Below are 16,483 nucleotides of genomic sequence, written 5' to 3' on the forward strand. Positions count from 1 at the left end.
CTAGTAAATGATTTCACTGACTGCATTAATTTAAATTACTTCACTGACTGCAGTAAATGACTTCACTGACTGCAGTAAATGATTTCACTGACTGCAGTAAATGACTTCACTGACTGCAGTAAATGACTTCACTGACTGCAGTAAATTACTTCACTGACTAGTAAATGACTTCACTGACTGCAGTAAATGACTTCACTGACTAGTAAATGACTTCACTGACTGCAGTAAATTACTTCACTGACTGCAGTAAATTACTTCACTGACTGCAGTGATTAGTGTCAGTGCTGCATTAAATTACTTCACTGACTGCAGTAAATTACTTCACTGACTGCAGTAAATGACTTCACTGACTGCAGTAAATGACTTCCTTGACTGCAGCAAATATTGACCTACCCTCCACAGACTACAGTAAATGTTGATCTAGACTTCACTGACTGCAGTAAATGTTAATGTATGCATTGAAACCAAATAACAGTAATATGATAATTGCTCCAAATGCATAAATTATTGTGTTATGAATAGCCAAATAACCATATAAACAATTATTATCCCAAATGTCTATGACTCGATCATTGACCTTCACACAAAGAAGGTCAAGTTAGATCATTCCGCTGATGAAAGCTGTAGTGTTGACAGCTGAAAATTTCGGAGAAAAAAAAAAAAAAATATTCGGTATTGAGAACAAAAGTTCAATTTGTGACAATTATTATATTTATAGGCCACATCATCTGTTAAAGTCAGAATTTCCGTGTATGATATGACTTAATCTTACTGATACAAACTAATCAACACAGATAATACTATTTTCGGATATTGTCACTTTTCTTTTTGTACAAAAGATATTGTTATTCTATTATTTCCACCCTTAAAAAAGAATTAAAGTATGTTTTAACCATGTACAAAGTACAAGGTATGTGTTTACGTATATATATGCATATGTGTACAGTATGCTTATCTATATGTATATGTGTATGTGTATGTGTATGTGTATGTATATGTGTATGTGTATGTGTATGTATATGTGTATATGTATGTGTATTGTGTATTGTGTATGTGTATGTGTATGTATATGTGTATGTGTATGTGTATGTATATGTGTATATGTATGTGTATTGTGTATTGTGTATGTGTATGTGTATGTATATGTGTATGTGTATGTGTATATGTGTGTATTGTGTATGTGTATGTGTATTGTGTATGTAATATTTGCATGTGTGTAGGTAAAACCATTTGGTTTGTTGCCATGGTACTTGAATGGTGGTACCTATTTATGACACAAACTATATTTAGCCCCCACCGGACGCAGTCCGGGATGGGGACTTTGGGTTCCGTCAGTCCGTGCATGTGTGCATGCGTGCATGCATGCATGCGTCCATGTGTCAGTGCGTGCGTCCAGAGCCATATCTTGGACATTCATTGACTGAATTCTTTCAAACTTAGCAAATGGATAATGAACTATGACATACATATGCACATCTATTTGTTTTGGGATATGATGCAATTTAGCCAACTTAGAGCCATCATGTGATTTTCGGTCAAAAACATAAACTCCAAAACTACTGGGCAGATTGGCCTGAAATTTGGTGGGAATGTTCTCAGAAGTATTATTCTGCAGATTTTCTGTAAAACATTTTGGCCACAGCAACAATAACCACACCCATAGCAACAACCAAATGGCAGCGTGTTTTGGTCAAATAACAACATCATCAGGTAGACAAGTGAGTAACATTCAAAAATTGTATGCAAATATCCTTAGAAACCATGACCAATAGCAACAGCCAATCAGTGGTGTTTTTACAAAGATAACAGGGATTTTCAGACAAGTGAACAAACATTTTTAAAATGTATGCAAATGAACCTAGCATCAAGACCACTCCCATACCAACAGCCAAATGATCATGCATTTCACAAAGATAACATTTATTAATAGGCAATTCAATAAACATTCAAGAAATGTATGTAAATGTGCCTAGCAACAGGACCATGCCCATAGCAACAATCAAATGATCCAGTATATTGCAAAGTTAATATGTATAAATAGACTATTAAAATAAACATTCATCTCCGATGACGGCTTGTTGATAGAAGATTTGTAAGACTGTAAATAGTACAATATTATTGTACTAGTATTAAAAGACTGTAAATAGTATAGTATTATTGTACTAGTTTTAAAAGACTGTAAATAGTATAGTATTATTGTACTAGTGTTAAAAGACTAAATAGTACAGTATTATTGTACTAGTATTAAAAGACTGTAAATAGTATAGTATTATTGTACTAGTATTAAAAGACTGTAAATAGTATAGTATTATTGTACTAGTGTTAAAACACTGTAAATAGTACAGTATTATTGTACTAGTGTTAAAAGACTGTAAATAGTATAGTATTATTGTACTAGTATTAAAAGACTGTAAATAGTACAGTATTATTGTACTAGTATTAAAAGACTGTAAATAGTACAGTATTATTGTACTAGTTTTAAAAGACTGTAAATAGTACAGTATTATTGTACTAGTATTAAAAGACTGTAAATAGTACAGTATTATTGTACTAGTTTTAAAAGACTGTAAATAGTATAGTATTATTGTACTAGTATTAAAAGACTGTAAATAGTACAGTATTATTGTACTAGTATTAAAAGACTGTAAATAGTATAGTATTATTGTACTAGTGTTAAAAGACTGTAAATAGTATAGTATTATTGTACTAGTGTTAAAAGACTGTAAATAGTACAGTATTATTGTACTAGTGTTAAACGACTGTAAATAGTAGTATTATTGTACTAGTGTTAAAAGACTGTAAATAGTACAGTATTATTGTACTAGTATTAAAAGACTGTAAATAGTACAGTATTATTGTACTAGTTTTAAAAGACTAAATAGTATAGTATTATTGTACTAGTATTAAAAGACTGTAAATAGTAGTATTATTGTACTAGTTTTAAAAGACTGTAAATAGTACAGTATTATTGTACTAGTGTGAAAAGACTGTAAATAGTATAGTATTATTGTGCTAGTGTTAAAAGACTGTAAATAGTATAGTATTATTGTGCTAGTGTTAAAAGACTGTAAATAGTATATTATTGTACTAGTGTTAAAAGACTGTAAATAGTATAGTATTATTGTACTAGTGTTAAAAGACTGTAAATAGTATAGTATTATTGTACTAGTGTTAAAAGACTGTAAATAGTACAGTATTATTGTACTAGTGTTAAACGACTGTAAATAGTAGTATTATTGTACTAGTGTTAAAAGACTGTAAATAGTACAGTATTATTGTACTAGTATTAAAAGACTGTAAATAGTACAGTATTATTGTACTAGTTTTAAAAGACTGTAAATAGTATAGTATTATTGTACTAGTATTAAAAGACTGTAAATAGTAGTATTATTGTACTAGTTTTAAAAGACTGTAAATAGTACAGTATTATTGTACTAGTGTGAAAAGACTGTAAATAGTATAGTATTATTGTGCTAGTGTTAAAAGACTGTAAATAGTATAGTATTATTGTGCTAGTGTTAAAAGACTGTAAATAGTATAGTATTATTGTACTAGTGTTAAAAGACTAAATAGTATATTATTGTACTAGTGTGAAAAGACTGTAAATAGTACAGTATTATTGTGCTAGTGTGAAAAGACTGTAAATAGTATAGTATTATTGTGCTAGTGTGAAAAGACTGTAAATAGTATAGTATTATTGTGCTAGTGTGAAAAGACTGTAAATAGTATAGTATTATTGTACTAGTGTGAAAAGACTGTAAATAGTATAGTATTATTGTGCTAGTGTTAAAAGACTGTAAATAGTATAGTATTATTGTGCTAGTGTTAAAAGACTGTAAATAGTATAGTATTATTGTGCTAGTGTTAAAAGACTGTAAATAGTATAGTATTATTGTGCTAGTGTTAAAAGACTGTAAATAGTATAGTATTATTGTACTAGTGTTAAAAGACTAAATAATACAGTATTATTGTGCTAGTATTAAAAGACTGTAAATAGTACAGTATTATTGTACTAGTGTTAAAAGACTGTAAATAGTATAGTATTATTGTACTAGTGTTAAAAGACTAAATAGTACAGTATTATTGTACTAGTATTAAAAGACTGTAAATAGTATAGTATTATTGTACTAGTGTTAAAAGACTAAATAGTATAGTATTATTGTACTAGTATTAAAAGACTGTAAATAGTATAGTATTATTGTACTAGTGTTAAAAGACTAAATAGTATAGTATTATTGTACTAGTATTAAAAGACTGTAAATAGTATAGTATTATTGTACTAGTATTAAAAGACTGTAAATAGTACAGTATTATTGTATTAGTGTTAAAAGACTAAATAGTATAGTATTATTGTACTAGTGTTAAAAGACTAAATAGTATAGTATTATTGTACTAGTATTAAAAGACTGTAAATAGTACAGTATTATTGTATTAGTGTTAAAAGACTGTAAATAGTACAGTATTATTGTATTAGTGTTAAAAGACTAAATAGTATAGTATTATTGTACTAGTGTTAAAAGACTAAATAGTATAGTATTATTGTGCTAGTATTAAAAGACTAAATAGTACAGTATTATTGTATTAGTGTTAAAAGACTAAATAGTATAGTATTATTGTACTAGTATTAAAAGACTGTAAATAGTACAGTATTATTGTACTAGTGTTAAAAGACTAAATAGTATAGTATTATTGTACTAGTATTAAAAGACTGTAAATAGTACAGTATTATTGTATTAGTGTTAAAAGACTGTAAATAGTACAGTATTATTGTACTAGTATTAAAAGACTGTAAATAGTATAGTATTATTGTATTAGTGTTAAAAGACTGTAAATAGTACAGTATTATTGTACTAGTGTTAAAAGACTAAATAGTATAGTATTATTGTACTAGTATTAAAAGACTGTAAATAGTACAGTATTATTGTATTAGTGTTAAAAGACTGTAAATAGTACAGTATTATTGTACTAGTGTTAAAAGACTGTAAATAGTACAGTATTATTGTACTAGTATTAAAAGACTGTAAATAGTATATTATTGTACTAGTATTAAAAGACTGTAAATAGTACAGTATTATTGTACTAGTGTTAAAAGACTAAATTTTAGTATTATTGTACTAGTGTTAAAAGACTGTAAATAGTATATTATTGTACTAGTGTTAAAAGACTGTAAATAGTAGTATTATTGTACTAGTGTTAAAAGACTATATAGTAGTATTAGTGTACTAGTATTAAAAGACTTTAAATAGTACAGTATTATTGTACTAGTGTTAAAAGACTAAATAGTATAGTATTATTGTACTAGTGTTAAAAGACTGTAAATAGTATAGTATTATTGTACTAGTGTTGAAAGACTGTAAATAGTATAGTATTATTGTACTAGTGTTAAAAGACTGTAAATAGTAGTATTATTGTACTAGTGTTAAAAGACTGTAAATAGTATATTATTGTACTAGTGTTAAAAGACTGTAAATAGTACAGTATTATTGTACTAGTGTTAAAAGACTATATAGTAGTATTAGTGTACTAGTATTAAAAGACTTTAAATAGTACAGTATTATTGTACTAGTGTTAAAAGACTGTAAATAGTACAGTATTTTTGTACTAGTGTTAAAAGACTGTAAATAGCATAGTATTATTGTGCTAGTGTTAAAAGACTGTAAATAGTAGTATTATTGTACTAGTGTTAAAAGACTGTAAATAGTAGTATTATTGTACTAGTGTTAAAAGACTGTAAATAGTATATTATTGTACTAGTGTTAAAGACTGTAAATAGTACAGTATTATTGTACTAGTGTTAAAAGACTATATAGTAGTATTAGTGTACTAGTATTAAAAGACTTTAAATAGTACAGTATTATTGTACTAGTGTTAAAAGACTGTAAATAGCATAGTATTATTGTGCTAGTGTTAAAAGACTGTAAATAGTAGTATTATTGTACTAGTGTTAAAAGACTGTAAATAGTATATTATTGTACTAGTGTTAAAGACTGTAAATAGTACAGTATTTTTGTACTAGTGTTAAAAGACTGTAAATAGCATAGTATTATTGTACTAGTATTAAAAGACTGTAAATAGTATATTATTGTACTAGTGTTAAAGACTGTAAATAGTACAGTATTATTGTACTAGTGTTAAAAGACTATATAGTAGTATTAGTGTACTAGTATTAAAAGACTTTAAATATTACAGTATTATTGTACTAGTGTTAAAAGACTGTAAATAGTACAGTATTTTTGTACTAGTGTTAAAAGACTGTAAATAGCATAGTATTATTGTGCTAGTGTTAAAAGACTGTAAATAGTAGTATTATTGTACTAGTGTTAAAAGACTGTAAATAGTATATTATTGTACTAGTGTTAAAGACTGTAAATAGTACAGTATTATTGTACTAGTGTTAAAAGACTATATAGTAGTATTAGTGTACTAGTATTAAAAGACTTTAAATAGTACAGTATTATTGTACTAGTGTTAAAAGACTGTAAATAGTACAGTATTTTTGTACTAGTGTTAAAAGACTGTAAATAGCATAGTATTATTGTGCTAGTGTTAAAAGATTGTAAATAGTATAGTATTATTGTACTAGTGTTAAAAGACTGTAAATAGTATTATTGTACTAGTGTTAAAAGACTGTAAATAGCATAGTATTATTGTGCTTGTGTTAAAAGACTCTAAATAGTATAGTATTATTGTACTAGTGTTAAAAGACTGTAAATAGTAGTATTATTGTACTAGTGTTAAAAGACTAAATAGTACAGTATTATTGTACTGGTGTTAAAAGACTGTAAATAGTAGTATTATTGTACTAGTGTTAAAAGACTGTAAATAGTAGTATTATTGTACTAGTGTTAAAAGACTAAATAGTACAGTATTATTGTACTAGTGTTAAAAGACTGTAAATAGTTTATTATTGTGCTAGTATTAAAAGACTGTAAATAGTACAGTATTATTGTACTAGTGTTAAAAGACTGTAAATAGTATAGTATTATTGTACTAGTGTTAAAAGACTAAATAGTACAGTATTATTGTACTAGTATTAAAAGACTGTAAATAGTATAGTATTATTGTACTAGTGTTAAAAGACTAAATAGTATAGTATTATTGTACTAGTATTAAAAGACTGTAAATAGTATAGTATTATTGTACTAGTGTTAAAAGACTGTAAATAGTATAGTATTATTGTACTAGTGTTAAAAGACTGTAAATAGTAGTATTATTGTACTAGTGTTAAAAGACTAAATAGTACAGTATTATTGTACTGGTGTTAAAAGACTGTAAATAGTAGTGTTATTGTACTAGTATTAAAAGACAGTAAATAGTTTATTATTGTACTAGTGTTAAAAGACTGTAAATAGTACAGTATTATTGTACTAGTGTTAAAAGACTGTAAATAGTACAGTATTATTGTACTAGTGTTAAAAGACTGTAAATAGTAGTGTTATTGTACTAGTATTAAAAGACAGTAAATAGTTTATTATTGTACTAGTGTTAAAAGACTGTAAATAGTATATTATTGTACTAGTATTAAAAGACTGTAAATAGTATATTATTGTACTAGTATTAAAAGACTGTAAATAGTATATTATTGTACTAGTATTAAAAGACAGTAAATAGTTTATTATTGTACTAGTATTAAAAGACTGTAAATAGTATATTATTGTACTAGTATTAAAAGACTGTAAATAGTATATTATTGTACTAGTATTAAAAGACAGTAAATAGTTTATTATTGTACTAGTATTAAAAGACTGTAAATAGTATATTATTGTACTAGTATTAAAAGACTGTAAATAGTACAGTATTATTGTACTAGTGTTAAAAGACTGTAAATATTAGTATTATTGTACTAGTGTTAAAAGACTGTAAATAGTATATTATTGTACTAGTGTTAAAAGACTGTAAATAGTATAGTATTATTGTACTAGTGTTAAAAGACTGTAAATAGTAGTATTATTGTACTAGTGTTAAAAGACTATATAGTAGTATTAGTGTACTAGTATTAAAAGACTTTAAATAGTACAGTATTATTGTACTAGTGTTAAAAGACTGTAAATAGTATAGTATTATTGTACTAGTGTTAAAAGACTATATAGTAGTATTAGTGTACTAGTATTAAAAGACTTTAAATAGTACAGTATTATTGTACTAGTGTTAAAAGACTGTAAATAGTACAGTATTTTTGTACTAGTGTTAAAAGACTGTAAATAGCATAGTATTATTGTGCTAGTGTTAAAAGACTGTAAATAGTATAGTATTATTGTACTAGTGTTAAAAGACTGTAAATAGCATAGTATTATTGTGCTAGTGTTAAAAGACTCTAAATAGTATAGTATTATTGTACTAGTGTTAAAAGACTGTAAATAGTAGTATTATTGTACTAGTGTTAAAAGACTGTAAATAGTATATTATTGTACTATTGTTAAAAGACTGTAAATAGTACAGTATTATTGTACTAGTGTTAAAAGACTGTAAATAGTACAGTATTATTGTATTAGTGTTAAAAGACTGTAAATAGTAGTATTATTGTACTAGTGTTAAAAGACTGTAAATAGTAGTATTATTGTACTAGTGTTAAAAGACTGTAAATAGTATATTATTGTACTAGTGTTAAAAGACTGTAAATAGTAGTATTATTGTACTAGTGTTAAAAGACTGTAAATAGTATATTATTATACTAGTGTTAAAAGACTGTAAATAGTACACTATTATTGTACTAGTGTTAAAAGACTGTAAATAGTATAGTATTATTGTACTAGTGTTAAAAGACTGTAAATAGTATAGTATTATTGTACTAGTGTTAAAAGACTGTAAATAGTACAGTATTATTGTACTAGTGTTAAAAGACTGTAAATAGTAGTATTATTGTACTAGTGTTAAACGACTGTAAATAGTACAGTATTATTGTACTAGTGTTAAAAGACTGTAAATAGTATAGTATTATTGTACTAGTGTTAAAAGACTGTAAATAGTATAGTATTATTGTACTAGTGTTAAAAGACTGTAAATAGTACAGTATTATTGTACTAGTGTTAAACGACTGTAAATAGTACAGTATTATTGTACTAGTGTTAAAAGACTGTAAATAGTACAGTATTATTGTACTAGTGTTAAAAGACTGTAAATAGTACAGTATTATTGTACTAGTGTTAAAAGACTGTAAATAGTACAGTATTATTGTGCTAGTGTTAAACGACTGTAAATAGTACAGTATTATTGTACTAGTTTTAAAAGACTGTAAATAGTACAGTATTATTGTACTAGTGTTAAAAGACTGTAAATAGTACAGTATTATTGTGCTAGTGTTCAAAGACTGTAAATAGTACAGTATTATTGTGCTAGTGTTCAAAGACTGTAAATAGTACAGTATTATTGTGCTAGTGTTCAAAGACTGTAAATAGTACAGTATTATTGTGCTAGTGTTCAAAGACTGTAAATAGTACAGTATTATTGTGCTAGTGTTCAAAGACTGTAAATAGTACAGTTTTATTGTACTAGTATTAAAAGACTGTAAATAGTACAGTATTATTGTACTAGTATTAAAAGACTGTAAATAGTACTACAGTATTATTGTACTAGTATTAAAAGACTATATAGTAGTATTAGTGTACTAGTATTAAAAGACTTTAAATAGTACAGTATTATTGTACTAGTGTTAAAAGACTGTAAATAGTACAGTATTATTGTACTAGTGTTAAAAGACTGTAAATAGTACAGTATTATTGTATTAGTGTTAAAAGACTGTAAATAGTAGTATTATTGTACTAGTGTTAAAAGACTGTAAATAGTATATTATTGTACTAGTGTTAAAAGACTAAATAGTAGTATTATTGTACTAGTGTTAAAAGACTGTAAATAGTACAGTATTATTGTACTGGTGTTAAAAGACTGTAAATAGTATAGTACTATTGTGCTAGTATTAAAAGACTGTAAATAGTATAGTATTATTGTACTAGTGTTAAAAGACTGTAAATAGTACAGTATTATTGTACTGGTGTTAAAACACTGTAAATAGTACTACAGTATTATTGTACTAGTTTTAAAAGACTAAATAGTACAGTATTATTGTACTTGTATTAAAAGACTGTAAATAGTAAAGTATTATTGTACTAGTGTTAAAAGACTGTAAATAGTACAGTATTATTGTACTAGTGTTAAAAGACTGTAAATAGTAAAGTATTATTGTACTAGTGTTAAAAGACTGTAAATAGTAAAGTATTATTGTACTAGTGTTAAAAGACTGTAAATAGTACAGTATTATTGTACTAGTGTTAAAAGACTGTAAATAGTAAAGTATTATTGTACTAGTGTTAAAAGACTGTAAATAGTACAGTATTATTGTACTAGTGTTAAAAGACTGTAAATAGTACAGTTTATTGTACTAGTGTGAAAAGACTGTAAATAGTATAGTATTATTGTACTTGTATTAAAAGACTGTAAATAGTAAAGTATTATTGTACTAGTGTTAAAAGACTGTAAATAGTACAGTAATATTGTACTAGTGTTAAAAGACTGTAAATAGTAAAGTATTATTGTACTAGTATTAAAAGACTGTAAATAGTAGTATTATTGTACTAGTGTTAAAAGACTGTAAATAGTACTACAGTATTATTGTACTAGTTACTGATTTTTCTATAACCTTTTCCTGAAGTGACCATTTCTTGAACTTCATTTGGCTCAATATAAAGCCCTAATTTGGCTGAATATATAGCCGTAATTTGGCTCAATATATAGACCTAATTTGGCTGAATATATAGCCGTAATTTGGCTCAATATATAGCCCTAATTTGGCTCAATATATAGACCTAATTCCACTCTCTGAAATGTTGTACAAGTCTAGTCAAGTGGTATCTATTGTGGTTCAGTACACTTCTTTATAGGCTTCTAATAGTTCTATAGGCAGATGCAGAATCTAAGACTATCATACATTCTTATCGGTATATACACTATATGTTTTGAAGCAGCCTTTTGAGAAGTTGTCACATGTCAGAATCGCTCTGTCTCTGCGTTGTTACCAGCCACTTCTTTCAGGGAATCACACTCACTTGGTTAGCTTAGAGGTACTCTTACTCAGGAATCAATGCTCATTGACCAACAGAATGCTTGTAAATAGATATATTTCACAGCTTAACTGAGAGATCAGCTTGGACCTCAGAAGCGAGTACAAGACATGACTTCATAAAGGTAGGATTTTGAAGGACTTCCCACCTTCATGGAAAGAACCTGCTCTCACCATAGTTTTATCCCTTAGATTCCACCTCTAGATTCCACTCCTCGTACTATTATAATGTAACATATATATAGGACAGAAACTGGGCATTTCTACATATACAAAACATACTACAATTCATATTCTATGCCTTAAATCATTTCAAGATTACTGATTGGATTAAACCTTACATTTCTGATGTGCAACTTATTGATATTATGTTATTCTTTATCGATATGTTTCATTAACCCTTCTTTTGTCTTTAGTCCTGTGTCAGCTCTTGAACTTGTATGAAGAGTTAATTACAAAAAATCAATTTCCTACTGGTGATCACTCTCTTTCTATTACACTGTTACATCTGTCTCAGGACATATTCTACAGTAGTTACAGCTGTCTCAGGTCATATTCTACAGTAGTTACAGCTGTCTCAGGTCATATTCTACTGTAGTTACAGCTGTCTCAGGACATATTCTACAGTAGTTACAGCTGTCTCAGGTCATATTCTACAGTAGTTACAGCTGTGTCAGGTCATATTCTACTGTAGTTACAGCTGTCTCAGGTCATATTCTACAGTAGTTACAGCTGTCTCAGGTCATATTCTACAGTAGTTACAGCTGTCTCAGGTCATATTCTACTGTAGTTACGGCTGTCTCAGGTCATATTCTACAGTAGTTACAGCTGTCTCAGGTCATATTCTACAGTAGTTACAGCTGTCTTAGGACATATTCTACTGTAGTTACAGCTGTCCCATGACATTCTACTGTAGTTACAGCTGTCTCAGGTCATATTCTACTGTAGTTACAGCTGTCTCAGGACATATTCTACTGTAGTTACAGCTGTCTCAAGACATATTCTACAGTAGTTACAGCTGCCCCAGGACATATTCTACTGTAGTTACAGCTGTCTCAGGACACATTCTACTGTAGCTACAGCCTTCTCAGGACATATTCTACTGTAGTTACAGCTGTCTCAGGACACACTCTACTGTAGTAACAGCTGTCCCAAGACATATTCTATAGTAGTTACAGCTGTCTCAGGACATATTCTACAGTAGTTACAGCTGTCTCAGGTCTACAGTAGTTACAGCTGTCTCAGGTCATATTCTACAGTAGTTACAGCTGTCTCAGGTCATATTCTACTATAGTTACAGCTGTCTCAGGTCATATTCTACAGTAGTTACAGCTGTCTCAGGTCTACAGTAGTTACAGCTGTCTCAGGTCATATTCTACTGTAGTTACAGCTGTCTCAGGTCATATTCTACTATAGTTACAGCTGTCTCAGGTCATATTCTACTGTAGTTACAGCTGTCTCAGGTCATATTCTACAGTAGTTACAGCTGTCTCAGGTCATATTCTACTGTAGTTACAGCTGTCTCAGGACATATTCTACAGTAGTTACAGCTGTCTCAGGTCATATTCTACAGTAGTTACAGCTGTGTCAGGTCATATTCTACTGTAGTTACAGCTGTCTCAGGTCATATTCTACAGTAGTTACAGCTGTCTCAGGTCATATTCTACAGTAGTTACAGCTGTCTCAGGTCATATTCTACTGTAGTTACGGCTGTCTCAGGTCATATTCTACAGTAGTTACAGCTGTCTCAGGTCATATTCTACAGTAGTTACAGCTGTCTTAGGACATATTCTACTGTAGTTACAGCTGTCCCATGACATTCTACTGTAGTTACAGCTGTCTCAGGTCATATTCTACTGTAGTTACAGCTGTCTCAGGACATATTCTACTGTAGTTACAGCTGTCTCAAGACATATTCTACAGTAGTTACAGCTGCCCCAGGACATATTCTACTGTAGTTACAGCTGTCTCAGGACACATTCTACTGTAGCTACAGCCTTCTCAGGACATATTCTACTGTAGTTACAGCTGTCTCAGGACACACTCTACTGTAGTAACAGCTGTCCCAAGACATATTCTATAGTAGTTACAGCTGTCTCAGGACATATTCTACAGTAGTTACAGCTGTCTCAGGTCTACAGTAGTTACAGCTGTCTCAGGTCATATTCTACAGTAGTTACAGCTGTCTCAGGTCATATTCTACTATAGTTACAGCTGTCTCAGGTCATATTCTACAGTAGTTACAGCTGTCTCAGGTCTACAGTAGTTACAGCTGTCTCAGGTCATATTCTACTGTAGTTACAGCTGTCTCAGGTCATATTCTACTATAGTTACAGCTGTCTCAGGTCATATTCTACTGTAGTTACAGCTGTCTCAGGACATATTCTACAGTAGTTACAGCTGTCTCAGGACATATTCTACAGTAGTTACAGCTGTCTCATGACATATTCTACTGTAGTTACAGCTGTCTCATGACATATTCTACTGTAGTTACAGCTGTCTCAGGACATATTCTACTGTAGTTACAGCTGTCTCAGGACATATTCTACTGTAGTTACAGCTGTCTCAGGACATATTCTACTGTAGTTACAGCTGTCTCAGGACATATTCTACAGTAGTTACAGCTGTCTCAGGACATATTCTACAGTAGTTACAGCTGTCTCATGACATATTCTACTGTAGTTACAGCTGTCTCAGGACATATTCTACTGTAGTTACAGCAGTCTCAGGTCATATTCTACTGTAGTTACATCTGTCCCATGACATTCTACTGTAGTTACAGCTGTCTCAAGACATATTCTACAGTAGTTACAGCTGCCCCAGGACATATTCTACTGTAGTTACAGCTGTCTCAGGTCATATTCTACAGTAGTTACAGCTGTCTTAGGACATATTCTACTGTAGTTACAGCTGTCCCATGACATTCTACTTTAGTTACAGCTGTCTCAGGTCATATTCTACTGTAGTTACAGCCGTCTCAAGACATATTCTACAGTAGTTACAGCTGCCCCGGGACATATTCTACTGTAGTTACAGCTGTCTCAGGACACATTCTACTGTAGTTACAGCTGTCTCAGGACATATTCTACAGTAGTTACAGCTGTCCCAGGACATATTCTACAGTAGTTACAGCTGTCTCAGGTCATATTCTACTGTAGTTACAGCTGTCTCAGGACATATTCTACTATAGTTACAGCTGTCTCAGGTCATATTCTACAGTAGTTACAGCTGTCTCAGGTCATATTCTACAGTAGTTACAGCTGTCTCAGGTCATATTCTACTGTAGTTACAGCTGTCTCAGGACATATTCTACTGTAGTTACAGCTGTCCCATGACATTCTACTGTAGTTACAGCTGTCTCAAGACATATTCTACAGTAGTTACAGCCGTCCCAGGACATATTCTACTGTAGTTACAGCTGTCTCAGGTCATATTCTACAGTAGTTACAGCTGTCTCAGGACATATTCTACTGTAGTTACAGTTGTCTTAGGACATATTCTACTGTAGTTACAGCTGTCCCATGACATTCTACTGTAGTTACAGCTGTCTCAAGACATATTCTACAGTAGTTACAGCTGTCCCAGGACATATTCTACTGTAGTTACAGCTGTCTCCGGACACATTCTACTGTAGTTACAGCTGTCTCAGGACATATTCTACCGTAGTTACAGCCGTCTCAGGACACAATCTACTGTAGTTACAGCTGTCCCAGGACATATTCTATTGTAGTTACAGCTGTCTCAGGTCATATTCTACAGTAGTTACAGCTGTCTCAGGACACATTCTACTGTAGTTACAGCTGTCTCAGGTCATATTCTACTGTAGTTACAGCTGTCCCATGACATATTCTACTGTAGTTACAGCTGTCTTAGGACATATTCTACTGTAGTTACAGCTGTCTCAAGACATATTCTACAGTAGTTACAGCTGCCCCAGGACATATTCTACTGTAGTTACAGCTGTCTCAGGACATATTCTACAGTAGTTACAGCTGTCCCATGACATTCTACTGTAGTTACAGCTGTCTCAGAACATATTCTACAGTAGTTACAGCTGTCTCAGGACATATTCTACAGTAGTTACAGCTGTCTCAGGTCATATTCTACAGTAGTTACAGCTGTCTCAGGACATATTCTACTGTAGTTACAGCCTTCTCAGGACATATTCTACTGTAGTTACAGCTGTCTCAGGACACAATCTACTGTAGTAACAGCTGTCCCAGGACATATTCTATGGTAGTTACAGCTGTCTCAGGTCATATTCTACAGTAGTTACAGCAGTCTCAGGTCATATTCTACTATAGTTACATCTGTCTCAGGACATATTCTACTGTAGTTACAGCTGTCTCAGGTCATATTCTACAGTAGTTACAGCTGTCTCAGGTCAGATTCTACTGTAGTTACAGCCGTCTCAGGACATATTCTACAGTAGTTACAGCTGTCTCAGGACATATTCTACTGTAGTTACAGCTGTCTCAGGACATATTCTACAGTAGTTACAGCAGTCTCAGGACATATTCTACTGTAGTTACAGCTGTCTCAGGACATATTCTACAGTAGTTACAGCTGTCTCAGGTCATATTCTACTGTAGTTACAGCTGTCTCAGGTCATATTCTACAGTAGTTACAGCCGTCTCAGGTCATATTCTACTATAGTTACAGCCGTCCCAGGACATATTCTACAGTAGTTACAGCTGTCTCAGGTCATATTCTACAGTAGTTACAGCTGTCTCAGGTCATATTCTACTGTAGTTACAGCTGTCTCAGGACATATTCTACTATAGTTACAGCTGTCTCAGGTCATATTCTACTGTAGTTACAGCTGTCTCAGGACATATTCTACAGTAGTTACAGCTGTCCCAAGACATATTCTACAGTAGTTACAGCTGTCTCAGGACATATTCTACTATAGTTACAGCTGTCTCAAGACATATTCTACAGTAGTTACAGCTGTCTCAGGTCATATTCTACTATAGTTACAGCTGTCTCAAGACATATTCTACAGTAGTTACAGCTGTCTCAGGACATATTCTACTGTAGTTACAGCTGTCCCAGGACATATTCTACAGTAGTTACAGCTGTCTCAGGTCATATTCTACTGTAGTTACAGCCGTCTCAGGTCATATTCTACTGTAGTTACAGCTGTCTCAAGACATATTCTACTGTAGTTACAGCTGTCTCAGGACATATTCTACAGTAGTTACAGCTGTCTCAAGACATATTCTACAGTAGTTACAGCTGTCTCAAGACATATTCTATTGTAGTTACAGCCCTCTCAGGACATATTCTACTGTAGTTACAGCTGTCTCAAGACATATTCTACTGTAGTTACAGCTGTCTCAGGTCAACTGGACATTTCTGTATTTCTGCAAGTAAGTTAGCTATCAGATTATTATGTATGTACCATTAGTAATTTATGAATTCTCCTCA

The sequence above is a fragment of the Glandiceps talaboti genome, chromosome 11 (genome assembly GCF_964340395.1).
Source record: "Glandiceps talaboti chromosome 11, keGlaTala1.1, whole genome shotgun sequence".
Lineage (NCBI taxonomy): Eukaryota > Metazoa > Hemichordata > Enteropneusta > Spengelidae > Glandiceps > Glandiceps talaboti.